At 46.4% G+C, this 26,957-nt stretch overlaps 1 long non-coding RNA gene and 3 other non-coding genes across 5 annotated transcripts; all 4 read right to left on the reverse strand.

Moving 5' to 3' along the window:
- Nucleotides 1-2,305: 2,305 nt before the first annotated feature.
- On the reverse strand, nucleotides 2,306-2,468 carry LOC139707511 (U1 spliceosomal RNA). Its single transcript, XR_011709067.1, has one exon. It is a non-coding gene; the product is annotated as a U1 spliceosomal RNA (small nuclear RNA).
- A 2,704-nt stretch (nucleotides 2,469-5,172) lies between these two features.
- On the reverse strand, nucleotides 5,173-5,246 carry Trnan-guu (transfer RNA asparagine (anticodon GUU)). The gene has a single exon. It is a non-coding gene; the product is annotated as a tRNA-Asn (tRNA).
- Nucleotides 5,247-10,925: 5,679 nt separating this feature from the next.
- On the reverse strand, nucleotides 10,926-15,746 carry LOC139707315 (uncharacterized). 2 transcript variants are annotated; one of them, XR_011708976.1, is made up of 3 exons: nucleotides 15,414-15,746; nucleotides 13,144-13,211; nucleotides 10,926-11,398 (listed from the first exon to the last, which is right to left on the reverse strand). It is a non-coding gene; the product is annotated as an uncharacterized lncRNA (long non-coding RNA). The 2 variants fall into 2 exon arrangements; XR_011708977.1 differs by lacking the exon at nucleotides 13,144-13,211.
- Nucleotides 15,747-21,268: 5,522 nt separating this feature from the next.
- Nucleotides 21,269-21,430, reverse strand: LOC114082608 (U1 spliceosomal RNA). Its single transcript, XR_003580999.2, has one exon. It is a non-coding gene; the product is annotated as a U1 spliceosomal RNA (small nuclear RNA).
- Nucleotides 21,431-26,957: the final 5,527 nt, after the last annotated feature.

Genomic DNA, 26,957 nt, shown 5'->3' on the forward strand with positions numbered 1-26,957 from the left:
CTTTTGCCTGTTGTTGCAGGGTAGTGTTCCAATGGATGGATGCATCATTCTGTATCCATTCCTTTCTTGATGGACATTTGAATTGCTTCCAGTTTTGGGACGGTCACAAAAGAATGTATTAAAAAGAAATCATTTTTTTTGTGGATATGTATATAAATTCTGTCTTAAATGTGGTATCCTTCAATACTAACTTACTTTGTTACTTTGTGAATGGATATTTCATTTATAAATGCAAGTTCATTCAGATGTTATGAAAGCCCAAAGCGGAAGTCTATGCACTTTCCTTTACATTTCATAATTACAGATAAAAACTTTATCTTGGATATTGTTTCCTTTTGGCCTATTTTTAATGTAGGCTGCACACATCTAGGTCTACTACCAGATTATCTCATTTGATTTTTTTTTAATATTTATTTTTTAGTTATAGGTGGACACATATTTGTATGTGGTGCTGGGGATCCAACCCACTGCCTCACGCCTGGTAGGCGAGCACTCAACTTCATTTGATTTATGCAACAATTTTATGAGTACTTAACATTCTCTTATTATTATTCTTATTTTTTTTCCATATGACTCTTGCAAAATAAGACCAAGGAAACTGAAAGAGCTGACTGTAAGTCAGATAGAAGGCAACTGGTGGCTCCAGGACTGGAAAGATGTCCTTCCCAAAGACAGACAACCCCAACGTCTTTGCGGTAACATCAGTGTTTCAGATAGGCCTGGACATCCCTAGGCCAGCAGTTCCCACCTGCCATACTGGAGGGCTGCTCTTGGTCAGAAACTCCTCCCTCGGGGATCTGGAACATAAGATAGTGATCACAGCCCTGAGAACAAGGAAATTCCTTGGACACTCCACAAACCCAAAGTATTCTCCTCTGTATGGTGCTGAAAGTTGACCGGTTGCGGTTCATCTACCTTGTATCCCCAACTCTTTTTATTTTAGGATTGGAGACAGCCTCTGGTTCTGTTACCTAGGACCTTGTTGCCCCTGACTTTGAATTTGTGATCCTCCTGCTTCTGCCTCAGGTGTTTACAGGGATTACTGGCATGCAACAAAACACCTGGCACAATAAATTTCTTCCTTTCTTTCTGGCTTTTTTTTTTTTTCCTACTGGGAATTGAACTCAGGGGCACTCGACTATGGAGCCACATCCCCAGCCCTATTTTGTGTGTTATTTAGAGCCAGGGACTCATGGAGCGCTTTGCTTTCCCTGACGCTGGCTTTGAATTCACAATCCTCCTCTGCCTCAGCCTCCTGAGTGCTGGGATTGAAGGAGAAGACACGACTTCTGACAGTGAAAAAGAATAACTATTTACAATTTGTTCTGCCATTTGAGGAGAGGGGGTATGTACGAAGGAAGCCTCTATAATTTGACAGTGGAGCACACTATCACAGAGGCTGAGAGAACAGTACTTTTTCTGACAATGAAAGTGATAAGCAAGGGCCTGAGGAAAGGGCTGGGGACGGTAAGGAAATGAGAATCATGAATGTGAAGAGGCTGGAAAGGATGGGTCGGTGTGATATCTAAAGTCACTTGAGAACAGATATAGTGTGTGACAGCAAGAGATCAAGCAAGTCAGCAATCACATAAGAAATGAAGTTTGAGGAAGGGTGATCTACTTAAAAGGCAAGGAGGTGGGTAGGAAAACCGCCCTAGTGGAAGCCCCAAGGATGGACTGTGGTCCTGAGTCCTGTACAAGAGCCTCTTATTTTATGCCCCTGGGAGGACAGCACAGAATTCTGACCCGGGTGGCCTCTGAAGATAGGAACAAGATCCCACGATATCACGGTGGAGCTGCAGGATTGATCGTATCCGAGTCAATGCCTTCTAATAAATACTGTAGATACAGGCAGCTCTCCTACCATGGTTGCACAGCCTAAAAACTGTTGTTGGAAGGAACATGCTGTCGGGTCCACGCATGCCATTTGCCCATAGAAGCACTCATGTGAATTGGGAAGGAAGAACTGTTTCCTCTCAACACCGTGAGAGACATGGTTCAGAAAATAACCAGCAGCATACCTGCAGCAACACACACAAAGCAGTAATAATATCTAGAAAAAATTACAAGCCCCGAAAACTCGTGGAGAAAGTAAGACCCTTAATGCCAGGAGACACAATCCTCTTGCGCCACTATTTTCACCTGCCCTGGGTGCAAAATAAGCACAGAAAACTGAAACCAAACTACTAAAAGCTACACAGCTAAAGGAGCGGTGACAGGAGTAGAGGGAAGTGTGGGAGACGCAGCTGTAGCTAACGCATAGGTATAGCTCCGTGAACTCTGCTTCACTGTCCTTTAGAGAAACCTGAGGAGAGCGCGAACGCAGTCCCCACTACCACAAATTATGCAGAGGAGTTTCCCAAATTTGTGGAAATCGCAGAGGTCAGCACCTATTAATTACAATGGAGAAGCTATAGCCAGGGAAAACCACCTGCATGATCGTGGTGGTTCTGTTGCCAGGTAAGTATGAGTGGCTCAGCTTCCCGCCCAACGCAGCCTCAAGCGCCCTCCACTGTACACACACGGTCACTTGACTCTCACACTCCCGGGTCCTCTTAGCCCTGGCGCAGCGCATCCACCCCGCCTCGCGCAGCAGTCCTGCCTCGGCTCCCACAGCCTGGGAAAGCCTCCGCGTGCGAGCGGCAGGTGCCCACGCAGCAGCCCCTGCGCTGCCTCATCTCCATACGCCTCGCCCCGTCTGTGACATCACGAGCCGCGCCCCGCCCCACGGCACTGGCCACGGCTCACTTAGCTCCGCCTTCTCCTGCGTGGTCCCTGGCGCCTGCGGGAGCCCTGGCAGTGCGTGTGGAAAGTGCTGGTTCCGGTCCTGGTCTCCTGCCCTACCCGGCGTCGGGGCGGTGCACGGAGCCCGGGCCTGGTCTCCGGAACTGCGGGGCTCCTCACCCTGGGGCTGGTCCTTGAGCTGCTCTCCCAGCCTTGCCCTTAGGGTTCCTGTGGAAGACCAGCAGAGCCCTCCGACCGGGACCTCGGAAACAATGTAAAAAGGTCTAATGTTCTAGTTACCAGAGTGTGGATCAAAAGCTGAAGGATGAGACTGAAACCTTGTGTAACTTGGTTGTGCCAATGGCTATATCCTGGTTCTATGGTATAAGCATGTCTAACTCCCGCCACACCATTTTTCAAATATTACCATGAAGTTACAATTGGAGCAAACTGGGAAAGAAGCCACAGGGGATCTCTCTTATGAGTTCTTAAGATTATATCTGAATTACGTTTAAAATGCATTCGCCAAATAAAATATAAGTATATTTCTCTTTGATTTGAACTTTGTTTAGAAAACACTAAGGTTATGCGCAGGCCCTGGGTTCCATCCCCAGCCCAATAAATAAATAAATAAACAAACAAATAAACAAGAAAGAAGACACTAAGGCTAAAACTATTTTACTGAAATAGGTTCAATAAAATAATTTTTGCACTTTGTCTTGAAGGAAATGTTGAACACGATCCTTACTCTTGAGAACTGTCCACAATTTCTTCTTTTCTTTTCCTTTTTCAAAAGTATGGTGAACAAAACTGCTGCAAATTCTGTGTTTGGTCTGGGTTCTTCAGAGAACAAACCCAAGAAGGTCCAAATATGATATGTATAGAGAAACTTACTGAAAGGAAATGACTCACATGATTATGGAGACCAAAAGTCCTAGATGAGAAGTCAGCCAGCTGGAGATCCAGGAGAAGTGATGGCCAAGTTCAAGTCCTCTTATGGCTTGGAGATGGGGAATCCCCAAAGCTCCTGTGTGAGCAGGAGATGGAATGATCAGATCGCGAGAGCTGTAACCTGCATTCATCATTTGATGACAAAAGAAGAGAGAGACAAATTCCCTGTTCATTAACCACACGCAGTATGTAAAATCCAAGAGTTCAAATATTGAGGAGAGCTGAGGAAAGACATCCAACAGCCCTCAGGTACCTGTTACAGGGGGCAGGATTCTCTTGGCGCCAATGATGTGGACTGGATGGGCTAATTTGAAAGCCATGTCTACTTCTGTTAAAGAAAAATAGACACTTATCTGGATGCTAATTCATTGCATTGTACAGGAGGGAGCACTGGCGCTGTCATGTACCCAAACCCATATTTATGAAGAAGAGAGGAATGGTGAGGAGGAAATCCATGGCTAGAAGCACCAAGATATTCCTCCTGTTGTAGCTGGGATCTGGGTTAAACTCCTGGTCCCCAGGGCAGCAACGTTCAGACGTGGGGCTTTTGAGAAGCAACTGGATCACGAGGGCTGTGGTTACTCCATTGGTAGGTCCAGGATTAAATGGACATTGGGAGGTGGTGGAACCAGGAGTTAGCCAGAGAAGCATGCCCTGGAAGGGTATGTTTTGTCTCTGACCCTTCTTAATACTCTCATTCTTTCTGCTTCCCAGCACCCTTGGGGTGAAGAGTTCTGCTCTGTCAAGCGTTTCCCACTGGGATGGCCTTCTTCCTCACCATAAGCCAACAATGATGGGCCCAAGCAACTATGAACTGGAACCTCTGAACCTCGGAGCCAAAGATAAATGTCTCCTTCTCTAAGTTGATTTCTCAGGTATTTTGTCAGAGCAATGTAAAGCTGACTAACACACTTCCTTTGGATAGGTGGCTTGTCAGAAAGCTGTGGTCACTTGGGCAGAGTTCTCCAGCCGTGACTAGGCCACCACAGAAAACAACTAGTTATTGGAGGACCTTAAAGCATCCAGGAAGTTCAGCTATTCAGAAAACGTGACGAAATTTGTGTATGTGTCATGTCGACTGGGACCTTCTGATGGAAAGCCCCTTGGCTAAGCACTGCACCTGCTAGACTCTCATAGTGATAACACACACTAAGGAAGACAGGCTTAAAAAATTAAAAAAAAAAAAAAAGAAAAGAGGATCGAAAATCTGATGAGGCGGCAATAGTATAGACAGAGCAATCCCCAAATCCAAATCCAGGATCCCAGTGGAGACAGGATACTGATGACAACGGTTCTCAGGTTGCTGATGACAGTGTTCGCCTTGGTCGTCCTGGCCTCCTGTCCCTGGGAATTCAATGTCTAAGTGTCTCAGGTGCCAGACCGCTATGCCATCAGATATTGTAGGAAGGCCTGGTGGCATGATGTGGCAGGAGGAGGTCGTGCTCTGTAAGTGTCCCGCTGCGTGAGAGCAGGAAGGAGACTAAAAGAGCTCGCTGGCGTCCCTGGGTGGGCTCGAACCACCAGCCTTCCGGTTAACAGCCAAATGCACTAACCGATTGCGCCACAGAGACGCAGTCCAGAGTCCACTCTCTAGGTGGTGGGGAGGAATGACGACGCGCCCTAGGGTTTGCAGGGCGCCCGACCAAGTTCCAAAGCCAAGAGCATCCAGGGATTCACAGCGTGAATCGCGGTGTTTGTCGCCTAGGAGACTTGGCGACTGCGGGATTCCGAGCCAGAAGGGACGCGGAACGGCCCTGGCCCGGCGCTAAGTCACCCCGTCTCAGGAGTCGCAGCCCGGGGAGACCTCGGGTGGGTCCTAGCGGTGGCCTTGTCTGTTCTTTGCGCCACGATCACCCTGGGAAAGTCCTGTGCCCACACGACCGGCCGCTCGCCCCTGCATTTCGGATTTCTGTGTGCATCGGTGGGGCTCCACGACGGCAAAGGTCGAGGACGTGGTCCTGGGTCCCCTCGCCGACTCCCGGACTCGGCCCTCCTGGGGCGCTCCCTTAGGACTTGCTGGATTAAGCCATGGACGTCGTCACGTTGGAGTCCCCCGAAGAACCCGAGGGCGGATTTCCCAGAGTTCGGCAAAGGCGAGGTTCTTGTTAGAAGGCTCCCCTCGCGGTGGTCTCCCGGTAACCCCGGGAGGCCGGGAAGCCCTGCACACGGCCTGCGCGGTCCCAGCCAGAGCTTCCGGGGCTGGGGTGGGCGAGTGGCCGCGCCGGGAGCGGGTGGCCTCAGAGGCGGCGGCCAGCGGGGAGCGGCGGCGTGGCGCTGCACCCCGCGACGGGAGTGGGCCGAGGTGCGCGTCGCCTAGGGCCGACGCTCCGAGACGGAGAAGAAAGGGGAAAGCAGAGGCGGGAACGCGCGGTAAAGGCGATGACCTGCAGCCGTCCCCGCAGAGCTGTCGCCTATTCCTGCTCCTCGGCCTGGACAGGACGCGGAGGAGCCGCCCCGCGGCGTCTCGCGGGCTTCGGGGTAGCGCACCGAGTACAGCGCTCCGCGCAGTCTGCAGCAGCCTTGGCCGGGATCCCAGAGCGCAGGGCCCTCCGCGGACGTGGCCTCCCTTTTCTTTCCATCCACTCTGACCTCCGCGGCCCTGGGCCGCTTACCTGGATGCCAGGGCGACACTTGCCTGGGCTCCAGAGTTCTCCGGGTCTGGGAAAGGAAAGCCTACGTGCGTATCCCGCCTCGGCCTAGAGGACAGGTTGGAGCGGTCCTTTCCCTGCCCGAGAGGTGACAGGGCCAGTCCTCCCCAAAGCGCAAGCCTCAAAAAGTGAGGCGCTGCCCCTGGATCGTCCGAAGGTGCCAACCAGCTTGTTCTGGTTCGGGTTTGCAACCTCAGTGGGGCCTTTCTAAACCAAATCAGAAGTGAGAAGAGAGATTCAAGGCTACCTGGATATTTTAGGTCAAGTCTAACTCGTGTCCACTGTAACTGTACTGATCTCTGTGTGGTGCTGCGGACCGGACCCAGCGCCTCACACGTGCCAGGCTCCGCTCTAGCACCAGCCCAGCGCCAGCAATTTTTAGCATTTATTTTGCTAACAGTAAATGACTCCAGTGTAACACAGGCTAAAGCGCAGGGATCTTCAGTGAGGGAGCACAGGACTTTTGACAAGAAGTAACCATCTCTTAGATGAAGTGATACAAAATTTCCTCCATCCTGGAAAGTCCATGGAGCCCCTTTTAATGTTTTATCTGGGGTGAGGGGGATCGCTTCTTTCAAAGGGCGCAGCACGTCTGTTGTAAGGTTGGGAAGCCCGTCTCCAAACTTTACTGAGATGGCCCATGAGGCCAGGATCACGTGGGGCATTGGTGGTTCACTGGTAGAATTCTCACCTCCCACGCGGGAGACCCGGGTTCGATTGCATGCCCATGCACGCCTTTTCTTAGCGCAGCTCGGAGCCCCTCTTTCGCCTTCCTTCCCCTGGTCTCCAGCGAACCCTGGTCAGGAAAGACCGCAAAGACCACGACCTCAGGGTTATTTCCCAATTGCCACACAGGACGGGACCTCGGCAGGCACAGGCTGACTAAGCAGTGTCGGTTTGCCTGGCCTCCGCTCCCTCCCGTCTGTGCTCTGCAAACCCGCGCCACCCTTTTTCCTCGGATCTGGAGGCTCCTGCGCACAGATTCACTTCCTGCACTTGGTAAGGGCACTGGACAGATCACTGAGCCCCTTTTCCTTGCAGAAGAGGACCCGGAAGGGAACGCACGATGGCAGGGCCACGGGATCCGGAGGCGCTGGAGGCGCGGACCCCAGACCCGCTCGCGCCGCAGGTTCTGCGCGGGGCCTCCGAAGGCCGGACAGCCGCCCCTGTGCCTGGTGGCCCCGATCAAAGTCAGTCCGCGGCGTCTAGGCAAAGTTCAGGGTGGCCCAGGAGCGCGGCGTGGGGGACGCCTTTCTAACCCTCCTGCTTTCGCCCCCCGACGGGCGCCCTGCCTTCTGCGCAGAGTTTGGATCCCCTGGGGCTCTGCAGCCCAGCCCCCCACCCCCGCACGGCCTCGGGCGGCGTGGGATTGGAGGAGGAGCCCGGGACCAGCCAAGCTGCGTCCTGTCTGTGGACCCCGCCTGTTTTCACCCGCTCTTCGCAGCCAGTCCAAGTGCTGCCCACTCCAGCGCACTGGCCAAGGGCCACCGGTCCTTTACTCTCTTGAAAGGGCCTCGGGAAGAACTCGGAGGGAGACGCCAGTGACAACAGAACTGAGTAGAATTGGCTCCAGTCTGCGGGGAAGCTCTCCTGCCCTGCTCCTCCTGCCCCCCCCTCCTCCTCCTGCGAGAGCCCACTGTGCCCCTCCTCCTGCCCAGCTCCTCCTGCCCCTGATCCTTCTCCTCCTCTTCCTCCTGCCCTGGTTCCCCCTCTCCCTCCTCCTCCTCCTCCTCCTGCCCCAGCCCCCCCCGCCCCTCCTCCTGCCCTGCTCCTCCTGCCCCTGATCATTCTCCTCCTCTTCCTCCTGCCCTGGTTCCCCCTCTCCCCCCCTCCTCCTCCCCTCCTCCTCCCCTCCTCCTCCCTCTTCTCCTGTACATCCTCCTCCCCCTCCTATAAAATCCTGCAGGTTCCGTTTCCTTCTTTCTCCTAACTCCCTCCAGGGTTGATTCTGAAAACCTGGGCAGCAACCCAGATTATTTCAACAACCTCGGTCATTTATTGATTTTGGTACTGAACTAGAACTTGCCTCATAAAATAGTTAAGTTGTCCCTTGATTTAAATTTTCTGGAAGAAACTGTACAGGGAATTGGTATCACACACACACACACACACACACACACACACACACACACACACACGGGTCTCTCTCTCTCTCTCTCTCTCTCTCTCTCTCTCTCTCTCTCCTGTCCTAATTAGTAGAATTAATTTAAAAAAACCAAAAACAACTACCTAGAATTGGTGCTTTGTTTACCAAGCTTTTGAGCTGTTGATTCCAGTTTTAAATACATGAATACTTAAATAGACTATGTCTCCTTTTGTATATACTGCTTTGATTCTATTGATAAATTTCTATAGATTGTATTTATATTGTTAGTCCAAAATATTGAATTCCTCTTGAAATGTTATTTTGATACATCTGTTATACTTCAGTGTGGTTTTAATCACCCAATTCGGGGTCTCCAGCTGTCTTTCTGTTAGTGATTGCTTGTTGAGCTCCGTTGTGTATGGTTTTTCTTCCTTTAACTTGGTTGAGATATATTTTATGGGCCATTCAGGGCAGATCATGGTTGGGAATGAAAGAAGTACTCTCTAAACCTCAGGTGCATCCTATTACCTGTTGGCACTTCCAGTTTAACCTTACCCTCTTTGATGTTCTACCTGCTGGATCTGTCAATTACAATTTGAGAGAGGCTCAAGTCTCCAACTAGAGTGTGCATTTGTCTATATCTCCTTGCAGTTCTTTCAGGTTCTGCTCGACACATTCTGACACTCTCCTGTTAGGGACATGCTTATTAAGGATTGTTATATTTATCTTCTTGGGGAACTGACCCCCTTATTGTAATATAATATCCTTCTTTACCCACAATGATTTTCTTTGTCTTGAAGACAAAGAAATATTGGCCTAGTTTCTGTCTCTCCAACTTTTTACTTGTAATTTATCTTCCCATTTAAGGGAATGTTGCTTGCTGGGCACGGTGGCCCATGCCTTAGTCTTTAGTCTGAGCTCCACTGGAGGCTGAGGCAGGAGGATTGCTTGATGCCAGGGGTTTGGAGCCACACTGGACAACGTAGTGACAACCTAACTCTTAACCTTTTTAACAAGTCGGTTTCTGTTTTGGAAGTTGGTCTGTATGCCAGAAGGTTCCATTGTGATTAGAGCAAGAAAATTCAAGATGAACCACAAAAGGAATTTTTCTTCAATGAGTCTGACATGGCGATTTATGAATTCCTCACTGAGACAGAGAGTAACCAGCCATAATGACGACAGAGAGTGGTGCCTATGCCCAAATTTTGGTCAATTTCTTATCAATGAGAGTGAGGGGTGCCGCAGTCTGGCTGGGCACAAAATCACGAGCCACTCAAGCAGGAACAAAGTTTATTTTTTGAAACTGCCGCCAATGTCGGGTACCGCCCGGGAAGATTTTTTCCACCCACAGGGCCTCCTCTCCGACCTGCAGAGAGAGCTCCTCCCCCCCCCCTCCCGAACTCCCTCCTACTGTACTTCCCCAACCAATGGGAACTCTCCAGGAGTCCCGTAGCCGGCCTAGGTGAACAGCAGGAGTCCAATATCCATATGAATGCAAATCTTAACATAATCATATCATCTCAATGGCTAGCTGGCGTCACCTTTCGACCAAAAATGCCATGCATCATATACTTCGCTCTTAGCAACACTCAAATGTCATCATAGATGTGTAACGACATCCAGAGAAACTACTGACTACCCCAAGGATCTCACTTCCACCCAGAAAATGTGATGAAGTCACCTTTTGGCTCAGAGCAGCAGAGGATACCTTCCCCGGAAGTTTCCAACATGGGCCACATTCCCTGCCTTAGTTCACCAGTTTCTCATCCTGAGGTGACATTTTATGCAAACTGTCATATTATTTTCCTTTTCTCGGCCTTTATACAACTCTCTGGGCCCACCATGACCCCATGATTGTCAGGGTGACACTTGGGACTCCTGAGTTCCTTGGACACATAGTATGTACTACACTTGAAAGACCCACCGATTCCCTGTCCAAGAAAGACGCACGAGGCACTGGCTGCAAAAGCAAGAGGCGATTTATTGATACACAGGCGCCTGCGGGTGCCCAGCGAAACCTCAGCCGGAGCTTCGGTGAACTGGCACACCGGGCTTTGGGGTACAGGATTTTTTATAGGGTCAAGGAGCAGGTTTCGCGCGCGCGGTAAGCAACAGGTTTCTTATTGGTTATTTTGAACCCAACATACAGGTTACCTAAAGGGTAAAGTTATTGGGCTGGGGTCTTTCATTCCCCCCTTTTTCTTTATCATGGATAGAATCTTATATCCATTGTTCTGCTTGCTCAGGTTCTTGGATTAAGCTTGTGTGTGACCCTGTTTGTTGTTTAAGCAACTGGTACTGTTGAGTTAGAACCATAGTTTTGATTATAGAAAGTCTCTCTCTCATGAATTGCACCAATCTATTGAGTATGCAGGGTCCAAACGTTAGGATTATTAGCAGAATAACTAAAGGTCCCGCTATGGTGGATAGCAAAGTAGTTAACCATGGGGATTTGTTAAACCAATGTTCAAACCATCCTTGTTGTGCTTCAAATTTTTTTTTTTTTTTTTTTTGCCTTTTTGCCAACCTTTTAGTGACTTTTTCCATAGTTTCCCGGACCACCCCCGTATGGTCAGCATAAAAACAACATTGTTCCTTTAAAACCACATAGAGACCATCTTTTCTAAGGAATCACAGATCTAATCTCCTCCTATTTTGTAGCAAGACTTCTGAGAGGGAAGAGAGAGATTTCTCTAAGGCAGTGATAGACTTGGTCACTTGATATTAGACCCCCGATTTATCTAACTACACTGACTACCTAACTTTAAATCTGGCTTTATTTATTTATTTTTTTTTAAATTTGGGAACTCCTTACTGCTGTGAGGAAGGGGGACGAAGAGAATCTTTCTGGCTTCTTCAGGCTGAAAAGGGACGGCGTGGGGCAAGCAGTTTGGAGTCCCCCTTAAAAATATCGGGTCTATTGAGTGGTCCATGATGAAAGTCTAATTGAGAAGTAATAGGCTGGAGGGCCATTTGAGTGATGGGTGGTCTATAAGAGAAACAAGAACTTATTAGTACTGGAACCATATTGATGCAGTAATAAATGCCACAGCACAGGAATATGCCAATGAGTATAATGGCCAAGACAAAGATTAACAATGTTTTCCATCAGGCAGTACCAGGAACTAGGAGCTAGGATATTGTTTCCACGAAAAAGTTGCTGAGGACATGGCTTCCATCTGAGCAGGTAAATCTTTAAAGATATTTGTCACATTGTCAGAAATGTCAGGGATGTCAACACAACAACTAACATGTAGGGTTACAGATGTCTTTTTCTTTAAGATATAGTTTAATAATTTAATGCCATCTGATCCTGCAAAATCCTTTTACTAGTATAACCTCTGTGTCTAATAGAGAAATCTTTAATTCTGCTACTTAGGGCTGGATAACCATATTAGCAAACATCAAGCCTACCTGCGTTGGCTAGAAATAAAGGCCTTAGACTAAAACTATTCTAGCAGTCCCTTTGACAGTTATCAGGCATTTCTGTCTAAGAATCTCTTTTGTAGCCTCCAGTTTACTTATTTATGGAAGTTACATTTAACTATTATTATCATTTAAGATGTCCAGGAACAGCTGTGCTTTGGCTTTGACTGTCTTTGCTAAGTGTTTAAGATGAAGCAAGTCAAACTGACTTTTGTTTCTACCTATTGTTTACAGTCAGCTGAGTTATCCTGGGAGTCCTCGGGAACTTCTTAGCAGCTTTTCAGTTCTGCTAGTGCCATTTGCGCTAGGATGGGTCCAGGCCTTGCTTGACCATATGGCTTCCCTCAGAAGCATCAGGGATGTCTCCCTTTTCTAATGACCCTCCTCTTTACAGCAAATGCACCGATTGGCTTTCTGTTCTCCACTGGTCTCATTAATCTCCCTGCTCAGGAGGTTATGTGGCCTAGAGTTGCTGAGCCCTTTGGAGAATTCCCCTATTCCCTGATTCAGACTGACTCAGAGGGCAAGAGCCGAATATTGGTTTTCTTGGCCCTTTTAATTTAACTAATTTTAAAAACTTGATCTTAAACATCCAGCAAATAAGTTAACAGCCTTATATTAAGAGCACTGGGCTTTAATGTCTATCTCTCTATCCTGTAGGTGATAACTCCTTATCTTATGTTGACCCAGGTTGTGTTCTTAAAGCAATACCTCTTTAAAACATTAACAAGCAATCCTTAAACTATCTATAAGCAAACTACAAAACAAAACTAACTAGGGTAAAAACATATTTAGCTTATATAATAGCTACCTTGAATTCTGGCCGGGTTATACATCATAATTTCCTGTTTGAGATCCTAGTAATCTTGGCAAAAACCTACTTTTGGACACAACTTTAACTGTACTGAAATCTGGCTTACTTTTTTTCATAGCCACTTTCACATGTAGTGAGATGGGACAGAGCCTTATTTCAAGTAAGGCAGGGCTCTTTATAAATCTCAAGTACTATAGTTCTGAAGCTGATCATTTTACAAAGTTTACATAAATTGTTGTTACATGAACATTAGCTAACACAACATAATATCACACCTAAAACATGAATTAAAGGCTGAAAGCTTTTAACCTCTTGTAGAAAAGTAGTAATGTACTTTTGTGTTTTGCAATAAAACCTTTACACAGATTAGGCTCTCAGACCCTCAGAGTAGAAAGTAACATGGAACCGTACATATCTTATTGATAACAAGTTCAGTTTAGAACACAAATGATATAATTGAATCTCTAACATGTTTTTTTGAAGCCTAAAATTACCATACAACTTTAGAACACCAGCTTGATATAATGTTCTTTTGAAGCTTCTACCTTACAGACTTGTATACCTGGAAGATATGAACACATTAATAACACCATAATTACATAAACCTCCTTTTGTTCACATTTTGAAACAATACTTGTAAACTTTTAAATTTAAGCAGAGTTAACATTTTATTAGGGCCTTTTTGAACACCTAGAGAAACTTATAAGCTTAATTTTGAGGACATCTTTACTTGTATCTGTTTATCCAATCTAAATTGAACCGTTTGAATCACGTGAATTAAAGATATTTGGATCTATTTTTAATTTTTTTTTTTTTTATGAGCGCTCCTCATCTGTCAATTGTTATATCACTGCAGGATATATGGACATACACACATACAGACATACCGACATACAACACATAACAAGAGTGTGCACACATAACAATAATAAAGGCCTCATAGCTTTTCGCAGATGAAATCTCTATTGCAATGTTTTTTTTTTTTTTTTTTTTTTTTTTTTAAACTTTACTGATCAGAAAAACATTAACCTAGGTCTGCAGGATCAGAATCACGAGCTCAAAAAAAATACAGAATCTAAGAAAAAAACAAGAATCCTAAAAAAAAAGATGACTGGCCAGTAGTTAGTAAATACCATACAATTTACTTCTTGGTTTGGTCTAGTTTGAGTTTAGGTAAAAAGACACTTTTATCCCCCCCCCTTTTTTTTTTTTCTTGGGCCTGAGCTCCAAGCTGCTTCTGTTTGCATATCAGCTTAAGCCCTGACCAAGGTCTGGAAGGAGCAGGGAAAAAAAAACTGCTATTTTGAGCAGACACTTTAGGCCTAAGGCGTTTTAACCTTAAGTTATATTTCCAGGTTTAGATGTTGAAAATTATGATACAAATTTCAGAAGCAATTTTCAAAATTTAAAATTTTATATCTTTTTACACTAGAAAAACTTGTTCACATAAAACTGGAAATAGGATCTCTACCATCAGAAGAAATTTTTTTAGTACCTCTAAGCCACTTTGCTTGTTCTGAAGTTTCTAAAGTAGCATTGATTTGCCCACACACTACCATATATATCTGAAATTAAGCTTTGAAAATTTCTAAGATTATTGTTATTTAATTATCTAATGTCATTTTTATGAGCCAGACCAACGTTTTAATTTCTTTTCAGGCTACCCAGTTCAAAATTGAAACTCTTTAAATTTTTTTTTATCCCAAGTATTTACGTTTTCTAGCATGAACTATCTGAAATCAAACTAAACAATTGCTTAAACCCAACTTTTAACTGCAAGATAGTGCAATGCTTTAGAAACCCATTCAGATACCAGATTGTTACAATAAAAATTATTATTATTTTTTTTTTAGACACACATTTAACCTAGATTATCCCTAAGAAACAATCAGACAACCAGATAAGAAAATATCTCTCCAGGTTTTGAACTTTCATTTAATTATGACTCCCATCAGTGGCACCATAGACTTTCCCATGAGTGGACCAGATGTTTTCACGTAGAGGCAACTATAGGTGTAAAATCAAGGGTCCCAGTGTGACTGGCTTTACTGCATTCAGTGTCCCTTCTTTTTAAGTAAACAGAGGTAGCGTAATCCTTAAGATGTAGATAAGGACCCAGGGAACTCCCCAGAGCTAAATGGCTCTGGCAGCTGCTGGGAGTCCCTTAATCCTATCTTTCACCCATAGGATCAGTTCCTCCAGTTTGGTTTGACCTTAGGCATTAGGCATTTTTTTTTTTTTTTTTTTAATTTTTACTGACTGGTTGTCTGCCCGATTTCGGACGTCCTGCCAATGGTCAAGGGTAAGACTCAAGGGAGTTGTCCCATGTTAGTCTCAGGTGGAATGAGAAAATGCAGAGGCAAGGAGACAGATACAAATCAGACAGGACACAAAACACAAAGAACGCTGCGGCTTCGGGCAAAGGCAAGAAGACAGACACAAATATCAGACTGGACACAGAGAACGCTGCGCGGCTCGAGCACAAACCGAACGTACCTGACGGATTAGGGAGAGGAGGGATACCGTCACCTCCTTCACCCACGAGTACAGTGTACTCTACAGAACATTGGAGGCCCCCCAAGATGGGCCTCCCTGAGCCCCTGGGACGTCTCCCAGGGTGGCAGGGGAGAAGTCCGAGTTCGTCAACTCCTTCTCAAGCTGCCCAGAATACAGAGCGATTACGCGTAATCGTACAGACGCTGCGCATGAACAGATAACAACCAGACAGACAGAGACACAAAATGACACGAACTGGCCAGCTTACCTCCCAGTGGTTATCGGGTGTTCCTCGGGCAGGGATCCGGACGGGGTTACAGGAGTTCTCCTGGCTGGCTCGCCAAATGAAAGACCCACCGATTCCCTGTCCAAGAAAGACGAACGAGGCACTGGCTGCAAAAGCAAGAGGCGATTTATTGATACACAGGCGCCTGCGGGTGCCCAGCGAAACCTCAGCCGGAGCTTCGGTGAACTGGCACACCGGGCTTTGGGGTACAGGATTTTTTATAGGGTCAAGGAGCAGGTTTCGCGCGCGCGGTAAGCAACAGGTTTCTTATTGGTTATTTTGAACCCAACATACAGGTTACCTAAAGGGTAAAGTTATTGGGCTGGGGTCTTTCACACTTCACCTGAGCCACCCTGTGATAAAGATGTGTCACCAATGCAAGATTGGGGTGCCCGAAAACTCTTTCATGTATGTTTGGGATTGTTTGTGTGTTTGTAAGATGAGGGGAATATGTTTTTTTTTTACAATGAATATTTGTTGAATTAGAATAAAAAGCAATCAAACATGTTTAATATTTATATTGATACTCAAACCAGACCATACTCACCTGTGTGTCACTCAAAATCCACCATACATGGCCTCACCAGGGAGCAAGGCTCTGACACTTAGACACGTTGTTTTCCTGAGAGTTGGCCAAGCTGACTCCATTCCAGAGTCTGTATCAGGACCCTACAGTTGGGCTGGGCATGGTGGCCCACACCTGCAATCCAGGCAGCTGGGGAGGCTGAGACAGGAGGGTAGTGAGTTCAAAGCCAGCTTCTGCATAAAGCTAAGCAACTCAGTGAGATCCTGTCTCTAAATAAAATTCAAAATAGGGCTGAAGTTGTGGCTCAGTGGTGGAGTTCCCCTGAGTTCAATCTCCAGTACCACTCTGCCCCAAACAAACAAAAACCCTACTGTTGGATGGTTTTTATTTTATTTTTTCTATTTATAAATAGAAATATATAAATATATAAATAGAAATATTTATATATTTATTTATTTCTACAAGCTGGATGGTTTTAGAAATCCCCCAATGTAAAGGAATCCAAGAGCACTCATTCCAGGGTATGTGTACCCAAGTTCCCTTACATTTTATACAGTGTTTATGTGAACAAAACACTGCAATATTAAATAGGTACAAATATAGTCAATAAAAATTGATAAGGCATCACAAAATAATCTGTATGCATTGCAGGAAAGCTCCTCTGGCCTCAGTTGTTAAAAGGAAACCTGAGCACATTATAATTTAAAGAGCAGGAGAAGTAAAAGAAAGGTATTGGGGAGTGAGATTGATGGCGTTCTGTGCAGGCACAAATGTGCCACAATGAACCTCTCTATGAGGGATAACTCTAGTGCATCAATAAACAGTTTAAAGAGCTTATTTGAGCATTTAGTGCTTCAAAAATGGGGCTGACTATAAACAACTTAGCACTCTGCTGGGTGTGGAAACAAAGGAAAGGTGACAAATGTTCATGGGAAGCAGAAGAAAGAAACATGTTTGGGTGTTTTCCCAGGAAGCTGCCTAGTTAGAGACGAGTTGGCGGTTTCTGCCTGGGAGGGCTCAAGCTCTGTGTCACTGTCCACACCTGGCCTTGGCTTGCTCATGTAAGAAGGCAAAGCTCCAGGCCTTCACCCTCATAATAGCATGTCAGCAAAACAACTTTGTGCAAACAGTTCCTCCTTTCCCCTCTGCTAAGAGCCAAGTATATGATGCATGGCATTTTTGGTCGAAAGGTGACGCCAGCTAGCCATGGAGATGATATGATTATGTTAAGATTTGCATTCATATGGATATTGGACTCCTGCTGTTCACCTAGGCCGGCTAAGGGACTCCTGGAGAATTCCCATTGGTTGGGGAAGTACAGTAAGAGGGAGTTCCGGGGGGAGGAGCTCTCTCTGCCGGTGGGAGAGGAGGCCGCGTGGGTGGAAAAAATCTTCCCTGGCGGTGCGGGACATTGTCGGCAGTTTCAAAAAATAAACTTTGTTCCTGCTTGAGTGGCTCGTGATTTTGTGCCCAGCCAGACTGCGGCAGAGTGTTCCCTGCGAGTGTATTCCAGGGAGTCAGTGTGCGCACTCTGTTTCTGAATCCTGCGACCTGACTTCAAGTCTGGTGGGACGTTTTGTCTAGCTTGGATACAGTTCATTTTCTGGATTTCTGCTTCTGAGAGACCCCAGCCCAATAACTTTAGGCCCAGTAACAAATCACCAGGGCTTGCTTCCGCACCTGCACAGACGTCAGATGTATTTTTCAGATAATCAGTTAAGTGTAACCGATTAAGAAAGGACAGGATGGTTGGGAAAGAGCCGGCACGGTTGAGCAAACGGGAGCATACAATGAATAACAAATGGTTTTTATGTGGTTTTTCCAGGAACCTATAGTGAAAAACAAGTTTACCCTTTAAGTGACCTATTTGCTGGATTCAAAAGAGCCAATTAGATACCTGTTACTGTGCTAGGCGGGAAACTGACCACTGTACCCTATAAAAGATCTGTACCCCAAAGCCCGGTGTGCCAGTTCACCTAAGCTCCGGCTGAGGTGTTGCTGAGCACCCGCAGGCGCCTGTGTATTAATAAACTTGCCTCTTGCTTTTGCAGCCAGTGTTTCATGTGGTTCACTTTGGACAGGGACTCTGAGGGTCTTTCACTTCCACATCCTGATTTTTGGTCCAGGGAAGAAAGCTGCTCTGAGCAAGGTCTCCACCAGATCCCTACTGTTCCTCCTGGTCCCCAGTCATTTGTGCTAGGCATCTGTCACCTGCATTGCCAGCTCCTCATGAAATGGAGTCCCTGTGGCCAGGTTCTGGGAGAGGCCATGTCCTCAGGGGATTGGACATATCCAATTTGGGTGACTAAACCATGCTCAGATATCTCCCTATCCCTGCCACCAAGGTACCCAGAGAGCGAACAAGGACCCCTACTCATCCCTGCCAAACCCAGTCCTCTTGTGAACCTCAGCGTAAAAGATCTCTTGCACTGAAAATGTGGTGGCCACCAGATCCTCTGCCCCGGACACCTTGTAATCTCACCATCTTTTGGGTAAATTGTTCATTGGAGAAGTTGTGATGGCATCAGCTTAGGTGTGATTGTGTCCTACTAAGGGAGGGATAGTTTTCCAAGTCCTGTGTTTTGGGCGGAGAGCTTATTTAATTCTGGGTGGTCATTGATTTTTTTCCCCACTTGTTCTTTTTAGTCATTCATGACAGTAGAGCACATCTTGACGTATTTATCCAAAACTGCAGTGCATCTTACTCTCATTAGCATCCCAGTCTTATGGTTATACGTGCTGTGGAGAGTCACTGTGGTGTATTCATATATGTACATAGGAAAGTTATATCAGGTTCATTCCACTATCTTTTGATTCTTTATATTCAGAATTTCTAGCTCTGACATCCCCATCTTGGACACTGAAGGCCATGGTGACAGCTGCTGTGCAAGTGACTCCAGGAAATCTCAGAAAAAGTGATGTTCCATTTACTCCCATGGAGCACACTAAATCTACTCTTTTTGTGATGTTTTGGGATCCACGTTGTTGAATGTCTCATTAATCTCTTTTATTGCATGGTTGTGTTTTACTGGCTGAATGCATCACAGTGTAACCATTAGTTCTCTATGAACATTTAAGTTACTTCCAGCATCTCTCTCTCTCTCTCTCTCTCTCTCTCTCTCTCTCTCTCTCTCTCTCACACACACACACACACACACACACACACACACCATGTATTAACAAGAAATCCTGTTTGTGGTCATGTTTTGTAAACTCCATTTTAAATTCGTTATTCTTCAATACTGTGAATGAATATTACAACCAAAAATACCAACTCATTCAAATGTTGTGAAAGCAGAAGTGAAAGGAAAGTGACCAGGACACTCGGAACAACCAAGAGGTCTTCATTGCGGTGGTGTCTGATTGACAGGGGAGAGAGAGAGAGAGAGAGAGAGAGAGAGAGAGGTGGGGGGAAAGGCAGGGGGGCAGGGGTCAGATGTTGATTTCCATTGCACCAGAGGGATGAGGGCTGAGTGTTCACCCTTGAGTGGGGCTGAGTGCTAACCCCTGAGTGGGAGCTGAGTGTTCACCCTTGAGTGGGGCTGAGTGCTCAGCCTTGAGGCAAACAAGCGATAAGGAAGCAGAGAGACAGGGGTTTAGTGTCCAGCCCACTCTGCAGCTAACAAGAATCCTATGCACTTTTCTTTTGTATTTCAATATTAAGGGGAGAGAACTAAGCTTGGAGGTTGTTTCCTTCCAGCCTAGGTTTAATGCAGGCTGCACTAGATCATCACATTTGAGTCATGCAACAAATCCACGAAGTACTTAATATTCTTTTTTCATAAGACATTTGCAAAATTGAGGCATAGCACATTCATAGAGCCAGCCCACGGGCCACTGGTGGATCCAGGACCAAAAGAATGAGCTTCCCAAAGGGGACAAAACCTAATGCTTTTGTAGTAATGTCAGTTTGTCTGACACTATCCAAGTGAGGCAGGAAATAGGGTAAAAATGGGCAGGTAGGAGAGTTGGACTCCTTCAGGTCACGTTTTTATTCAGCAGGGCTGAGAAACCACAGACACAAGGCAGGCTTCATCCAGGCCAGGCCTACTTCTGGGTTAGCAGAGAAAAATAAAACAAAAACAAACTAACTGATAAGACACCTGCTGTCTGATTCCTCGACCCCCATCACAAAGGGACACAGAGTAACCTGACTGGATCAAAGAACAGGTGAGGAGGCCATGGACACAGAATGCCTTACTCAGGATTGGGTGGGGGCTAGCTCAAATAGCTCGTGTAGATTCACATAAACCACTAGATAATAGCCATTTTCTGGTATGCCTCTCTTGGGACCCCCCTCCCTTTGTGAGCTCCATCTTCTTTCTACTCCTCAATAAATCCTGTTACTTTGCTGTCACCCCCCCCCCCAGTGGATTACATTGTTCTAATTCCTAAGACTCTAGGGAACCCAATCCCACACTCTGTGCTACTCCCGCCCAGTGGCTGCATTGGAAGGCTGCTTTTGTTCAGAAGCTCCTCCATCAAGGATCTAGAGCCTTAGTAGTGAAAACAGCCTTGAGAAAAGGAAATTCCTAGACACTTTAAAACTCAAGTATTCTCAGTAAGGCGCTAAGAGTTGACCTGTGGTGGTCCAGGAATCTTATATGAGGAAGGAAATCTCCACGCTGTTGGAGAGAAGAGAAGGCTTTTCATCAAACTAGATCAGTCTGTAGACCTCCAGATTTGGAGTGTTGCAGTGTTCTGAATACTCCGCTAGTAACCCCGTGCATCTAGGTTTGGGGTGCTGGTGTTATTTTTTTTTTGGGGGGGGGGGGATGTGGAGAGAGAGCCGCGCTCCACCTTAATCCACTTGGGTGTCTTATAAGGACCATCTGGGAGCTTGAAGGTCTTGGAATTAGTCCCAGAGGTACCAAGGGAGGGGGAACCAGTGTGGTAGAGAACTGCGCCTTGGAAGAGTGTCCTCCTTCAGGCCAGGTAATTTCTATTCAATAGAACTACAGAAACCAATAGGAGAATGAGATCGTCAGTCATTTACGAGAGAGAATGACCAACCGACAGCAGCCAGCACATACCACTGGGGATTTTCTTCAGAACGGTTGGTCAACCCAGACCCACATTCAGTAAATGGGAGGAAAGGTGGGGTGTGTAGAAACCTTCTTGCAGAAAAGTATCTGCTTTGGTAGGAAAAAGCCTTTTACAATTCAAAACAAAACGACACTCTCCTTAGCTTGCTAGAAAGTAATTTTCAATCTCAATGTTCTAGCAAAATCTCACGAAGGACAATGGAAGTTGCGCTGCACAGTATACAACATATTAAGCGCTGACACCTGCTTCTAATCAACAAACTTGCCAGGGAGAGCGCGAACGCAGTCCCCACTACCACAAATTATGCAGTCGAGTTTCCCACATTTGGGGAAATCGCAGGGGTCAGCACCTCCGCAGTGCAATGGAGAAGCCTCGCCCTGGGAAAACCACCTTCCTGATCATGGTATCTCCCCTGCCAGGTAAGTATGACTCGCTCGCCTGCCCTCGCAGCACAGCCTCCCTTGCCCTCCACTGTACACACACGGTCACTGCACAGCCGCAATCCCGGGCCTCCTTAGTCCTCACGCACAGCGAGTGTTCCCTGCTTAGAGCCGTGCGCTTGCTCCCACAGCACAGCAACTGGATGGCCTTTGTGCTGCAGGTGCCCGCTCAGCAGCCCCCGCGCCCCCTTATCTACATAGGCCCGCCCCTGTGATGACGTCACAGAAGGAGCCCCGCCCCGGACCTGCGCCTCGCCTTCGGTCCCTCCGCCGCTCCCTGCCCTCAGCGGTCCACTCGGCCGAACCGCGCCCCCGCAGCCTGCGGGAAGTGCGCGGCCGCTCCCTCCTTAACTCGCGTCCCGCCGGGGGCTCGGGCGGTGCGCGGCGCCCCTTCTCCCCGAACGTGGGTTCTTGGTAATAGAACTTCTCTCCCCAACCCCGACCTGCGCCCCAGGATGTGAAGGAGAAACGGCTCCCTGGCACCGCCCCTCCTCGGTGACCCTTTGTCTCTTCCCGGCGGGCCCGGGTCCGGTGGCCCAGGACCGAGGAAGTCCGCTCGGGTCGGACAGGACTTCCCCTGGGCAGTGGAAACGTGGAAAGGCCAAGAAGGAAAACGAGGCGGTGCAGCCATCCCCGCTCAGCAGGGGAACTGGCCACCGAGGCAGGGACCGCGGCTTAGAGGGAGATGGGAGGCCCTCCGAGGGACCCCACAAAGGACCCCGGCACCAGCCCTGTCGGCGGACCCTCCTGCGCTGAGAAGGCGGCGGCCACCACCCCCGAGAAAGCCCGGGGCGCTCTCAGCACGACGCGTCAGCTCCGCCGGGGGAGCGCCTCGCACTCGGAGGGTGGACGTCTGGGACTTTGCTCGAGGACACGCTGCTTTTATTCCAGGCGGTCAAGAGCCGACCAGTGACCGCCTGGAATAAAAGCAGCCTGGCTCCCACGTGTCCCCGTGGACACCGAAGGTCGCGGTGACAGCCGCTGTGGAGGTGACTCCGGGAAATCTCACTCCGGGTCCGAGCTGGGCACAAAGCTGGACCCCTCCAGCGAGCGCTGGCGTGGAGGTCCTCGCCCGCGGTCTGCAGGCCTCTGTGCACAGCCAGCTGGGCTCCAGGGAGAGGATGCGTCCGACCACCGCAGGGTGGGAAGGCGACTTCCTTCTCGCTGGCAGAGGAGCCTGGAGCCTGGCGGGCCCCATCACTGCGCAGAGCGTTCTGCAGGTGCGAGACACGTGGTTTCTACAGCTCGCAATCTGCAGCTCCCTTGAGGAGCAAGCCTACCCTACATTGAGGGGTTTCCTGCAAGCAGATCACTGCTGCGCAGAGAGGAGGACTGTACTCTCCCTTCGAAATCCTCTGCCTTAGAAAAGTGATGAAACTTAAACAAAATCATCATGTTAGTCAGCTTTCAGGATCTGTGATGGTTTCAGTCCACGGTCAGTGGATTTTTTTTTTTTTTTTTTTTTTATCCTAAAGAAGGCAGAAAAATTGTGCAGAAAGATGAGGCAGAGAAAAGTTGCTCACCCTCTGGAAAACAGAAACAGGAAATTGTCAAGGACATAGTCCCCAAGGGCATGCCATCAAGGACCCACTCCCTTCTACTAGGTGCCACCTTCTACAGGTTCCACCACCTCCCAATAATGCCATTGAATGATGAATCCATCAATGGGTCCATCCACTGAAGTTAGAGCCCTCGCAATGCAGTCACTTCCCCCAAATTGGTTCACCTCTGAACACCACTGCTTTGGGGGGCCAAGCCTTCAACACATGAGCCTTTGGGGACGTTCCAGATGCCAACTAACGATCGGTTTTCATCACGTCCTATGTTAGTGCGCTGTTCCACCCACAGAGCCAGAGCTGACGCCCAGTGAGTAGGTGCAGAGGACCTTGTCACGGCCACAGCCCACGAACTGGACACCAGAGCTCATCCTTTGACCCCTACAACAGGTCAGTGGCCTCAGAGTCCTCATTTTACATATGAGAAAACAGACAAAGACGTTAAGTAACCTATCCAGGCCACTCAGACGAGAATTCAAACTAGGAATTTGAACCTGAGGCGGCCTGCTCCAAAAGACATGTTCTGAACCACTGTGTGGATACTGCTCCGAAGAAAAGAGAAATGATCTTGAAAAGAAATGTAACTGTGCATGTTATTCTGTTTGTATAAACACCAAAAGAAGAATCATAAGACAGGAATAAAAATTCCCAAATATGCTCAAGGTCCACCTTCCTCCCTACAATGACTTTCTTATCCCAGTTACTGCTCCTCAAATATCTTCAACCTGGGGCTGCAGTGGTGGCTCAGCGGAGAGCGCTCACCTCACACGGTGAGACCCTGGGTTCCATCCTCAGCACCACATAAGAATAAATGAGTGAAATAAAGGTATGGTATCCAACCACAATTTAAACAAATAAAATAAAATCTTAAAATTCTTTCCAGAACTGTTTTCCCTCCTCTTTACACATTCCTCTCACCTGCAACACTCCTACCATAACTATTCTGTTCTTTCATTTATGGGTCAATCATATTTTTTTAAACTTTTTTTTAGCTGTAGATGGATCCAATACCTTTATTTATTTTTATGTGGTGCTGAGGTTCGAACCCAGTGCCTCAGGTTTGTGAGGCAAGTGTTCTACCACTGAGCTACAACCCCAGCCCTATGGATCATTCATTTTTAAATTTTAAAAATATGTAGATTTATTAAAGAAGACAACAGTGTGGGCTGGGATTGTGGCTCAGTGGTGGAGCACTTGCTTAGCATGTGTGAGGCCCTGGGTTCAATCCTCAGCACCACATAAAAGGAAAGAAATAAAATAAAGGTATTGTGTCCATCCACAACTAATATGTGTGTGTGTATAATGACCACATATCCATATCCCCACCATTAACTACTGTTATGTTAACATCTTTATATGTTTCTCTTTCTCTTCCAATCTTTTTTTTTTCTTTAAGTACTGGGGTTTGAACCCAGGGGCACTCAACCACTGACCCACATCCCCAGCCCTTTTTTGCATTATGTTTAGAGACAGTGTTGCCTAGTACCTGGCTAAATTGCTGAGGCTGCCTTTGAACTTGCAATCCTCCTGCCTCACCCTCCCCAGACACTGGGATTACAGGCCTGCATTACTGCATCCAGATTTCATTCACTTATTTTTTTTCTTTTGTCTTTCCTCCTCCTCCTCCTCCTCCTCCTCCTCCTCCTCCTCCTCCTCCTCCTCCTCCTCTTGACAGGTCTTTATTTATATGTGGTGCTGAGAATGGAACCCAGTGCCTCACACATGCCAGGCAAGTGTGCTACCGCTGAGCCCCAGCCCGGCCCCTCATTCACTTCTTGAAGAACATTTGAATTGCTTCCAGTTTGGGGACTCTCACAAAGAAAGCTATTAACAAGAAATCCTTTTTGTGGACACGTTTTATAAATCCCATTTTAAATTTATTTTTAATGCTAACTTACTTTGTGAATGGATATTTTATTCATAAACACAAAATTCATTTGAATATTATGAAACCCCAAGGTGGAAGTCTATTCACTTTTCTTTCTTTTTGCTTTTTAAATTTTGTTCATTTTAGTTATGCATGACATGTCAGTATGCATTTGGATATATCATACATACATGGAGTATACTTTCCATTCTTGTGGTTGCATGTGATGTGGGGTTTCACTGGTCCGGTATACATATATGAACATAGGAAAGTTATGACCAATTCATTCTGCTCTCTTTCCTATTCCCATTCCCCCTTCACTTCCCCCAACTACCCCTGTCCAACCCAGTGAACCTCCACTCCTCTCCCAACCCACCCTGCCTATTGTGAGTCAGCATCTGCATATAAGATGTTTTTTTTTTGGGGGGGGGGGTTGGCTTATTTCACTTAGCATGATAGCCTCCAGTTTTATCAGCAAATGCCATAATTTCATTCTTCTTTAAAACTGAGTAATATTCCATTGTGTATATGTATCACATTTTCTTTATTGATTCATCTCTTTAAAGGCACCTAGGTTGGTTCCATAGCTGTTGTGAATTGAGCTGCTATGAAGATTGATGTGGCTGCATTGCTATAATAGGCTGATTTTAAGTCCTTTGGGTATATGCAGAGGAGTGGGATAACAATGTCAAATGGTGATTCCATTCCACGTTTTCTGAGGAATCTCCATACTGGTTTCCAGAGCCCTTGAACCAATTTGCAGTCCCACCAGCAGTGTATGAATGTACCATTTCCCCACATCCTCGCCAACACTTATTGTTACTTGTATTCTTGATAATTGCCATTCTGACTACAGCAAGATGGACTCTCAGTGTCATTTCAATTTTCATTTCTCTAATTGCTAGAGATCTTGACCATTTTTCATATATTTATCACCCATTTGTATGTCGTCTTCTGGGAAGTGTCTGTTCAGTTCCTTTGCCCCATTTATTGATTAGGTTATTCATTTATTATGTTGTTTTTTATATATATCCTGGAGATTAATGCTCTATCTGAGGTGCATGTGGCTCATTCTATAGGCTCTCTCTTCAGGTTCTTAATTTTTCCTTTGCTGGGAGAAAGTTCTTTAGTTTGATACCATCCCATTTATTGATACTTGATTTTACTTCTTGTGCTTTAGGAGTCTTGTTGAAGAAGTTGGTTCCTAAGCTGATATGATGGAAACTTGGGTCTACATTTTCTTCTAGCACATGCACGGTGACTGGTCTAATACCTAGGTCCTTGATCTACTTGGGTTGAGTTTTGTGCAGGGTGAGAGACAGGGGTCTCATTTCATTGTATTACATATGGATTTCCAGTTTTCCCAGCACCATTTGTTGAAGAGGCTGTCTTTTCTCCAATGTATGTTTATGGTGCCTTTGTCTAGTGTGAGATAACTGTATTTATGTGGGTTTCTCCCTGTGTCTTCTATTCTGTACCTTTGGTCTTCAGTTCTGTTTTGGTTCCAATACCATGCTGTTTTTGTTACTATAGCTCTGTGGTATGATTTCCTAAGGTCTCTTTCATTCAATTCATCGATTGATGTATTGCTTTACTTTTCTTGATGAGGATTGCTTTGGCTATTCTGGGCCTATTATTTTTCCAATTGAATTTCATGACTATTTTTTCTATTTCTGTTAAGAACATCATTGGAATTTTAATAGGAATTGCATTAAATCTGTCATGCTTTTGATAGTATGGCCATTTTGACAATATTAATTCTGCCTATCTGAGGGCCTGGGAGATCTTTATATCTTCGAAAGTGTTCAATGTATTTCTCTAGTGTTCTGTGGTTTTCATTGTAGAGTTCTTTCACCTCTTTTGTTGATGTGGCTGCATTACTATAATAGTAATATATAATATTATTCCCAATATTTTATTTTCTTTGAGGCAACTGTGAATGGGATAGTTTTCCTAATGTCTCTTTCAGTCAATTCATTGACTGATGTACAGGAATACAATTGATTTATGGGTGTTCATTTTATTTCCTGCTATGTTGCTGAATTCATTCGTGAGCTCTAGAAGTTTTCTGGTGGAGATTTTTGTGTCTTC

The sequence above is a fragment of the Marmota flaviventris genome, chromosome 10, assembly GCF_047511675.1.
Source record: "Marmota flaviventris isolate mMarFla1 chromosome 10, mMarFla1.hap1, whole genome shotgun sequence".
NCBI classification, from domain to species: domain Eukaryota; kingdom Metazoa; phylum Chordata; class Mammalia; order Rodentia; family Sciuridae; genus Marmota; species Marmota flaviventris.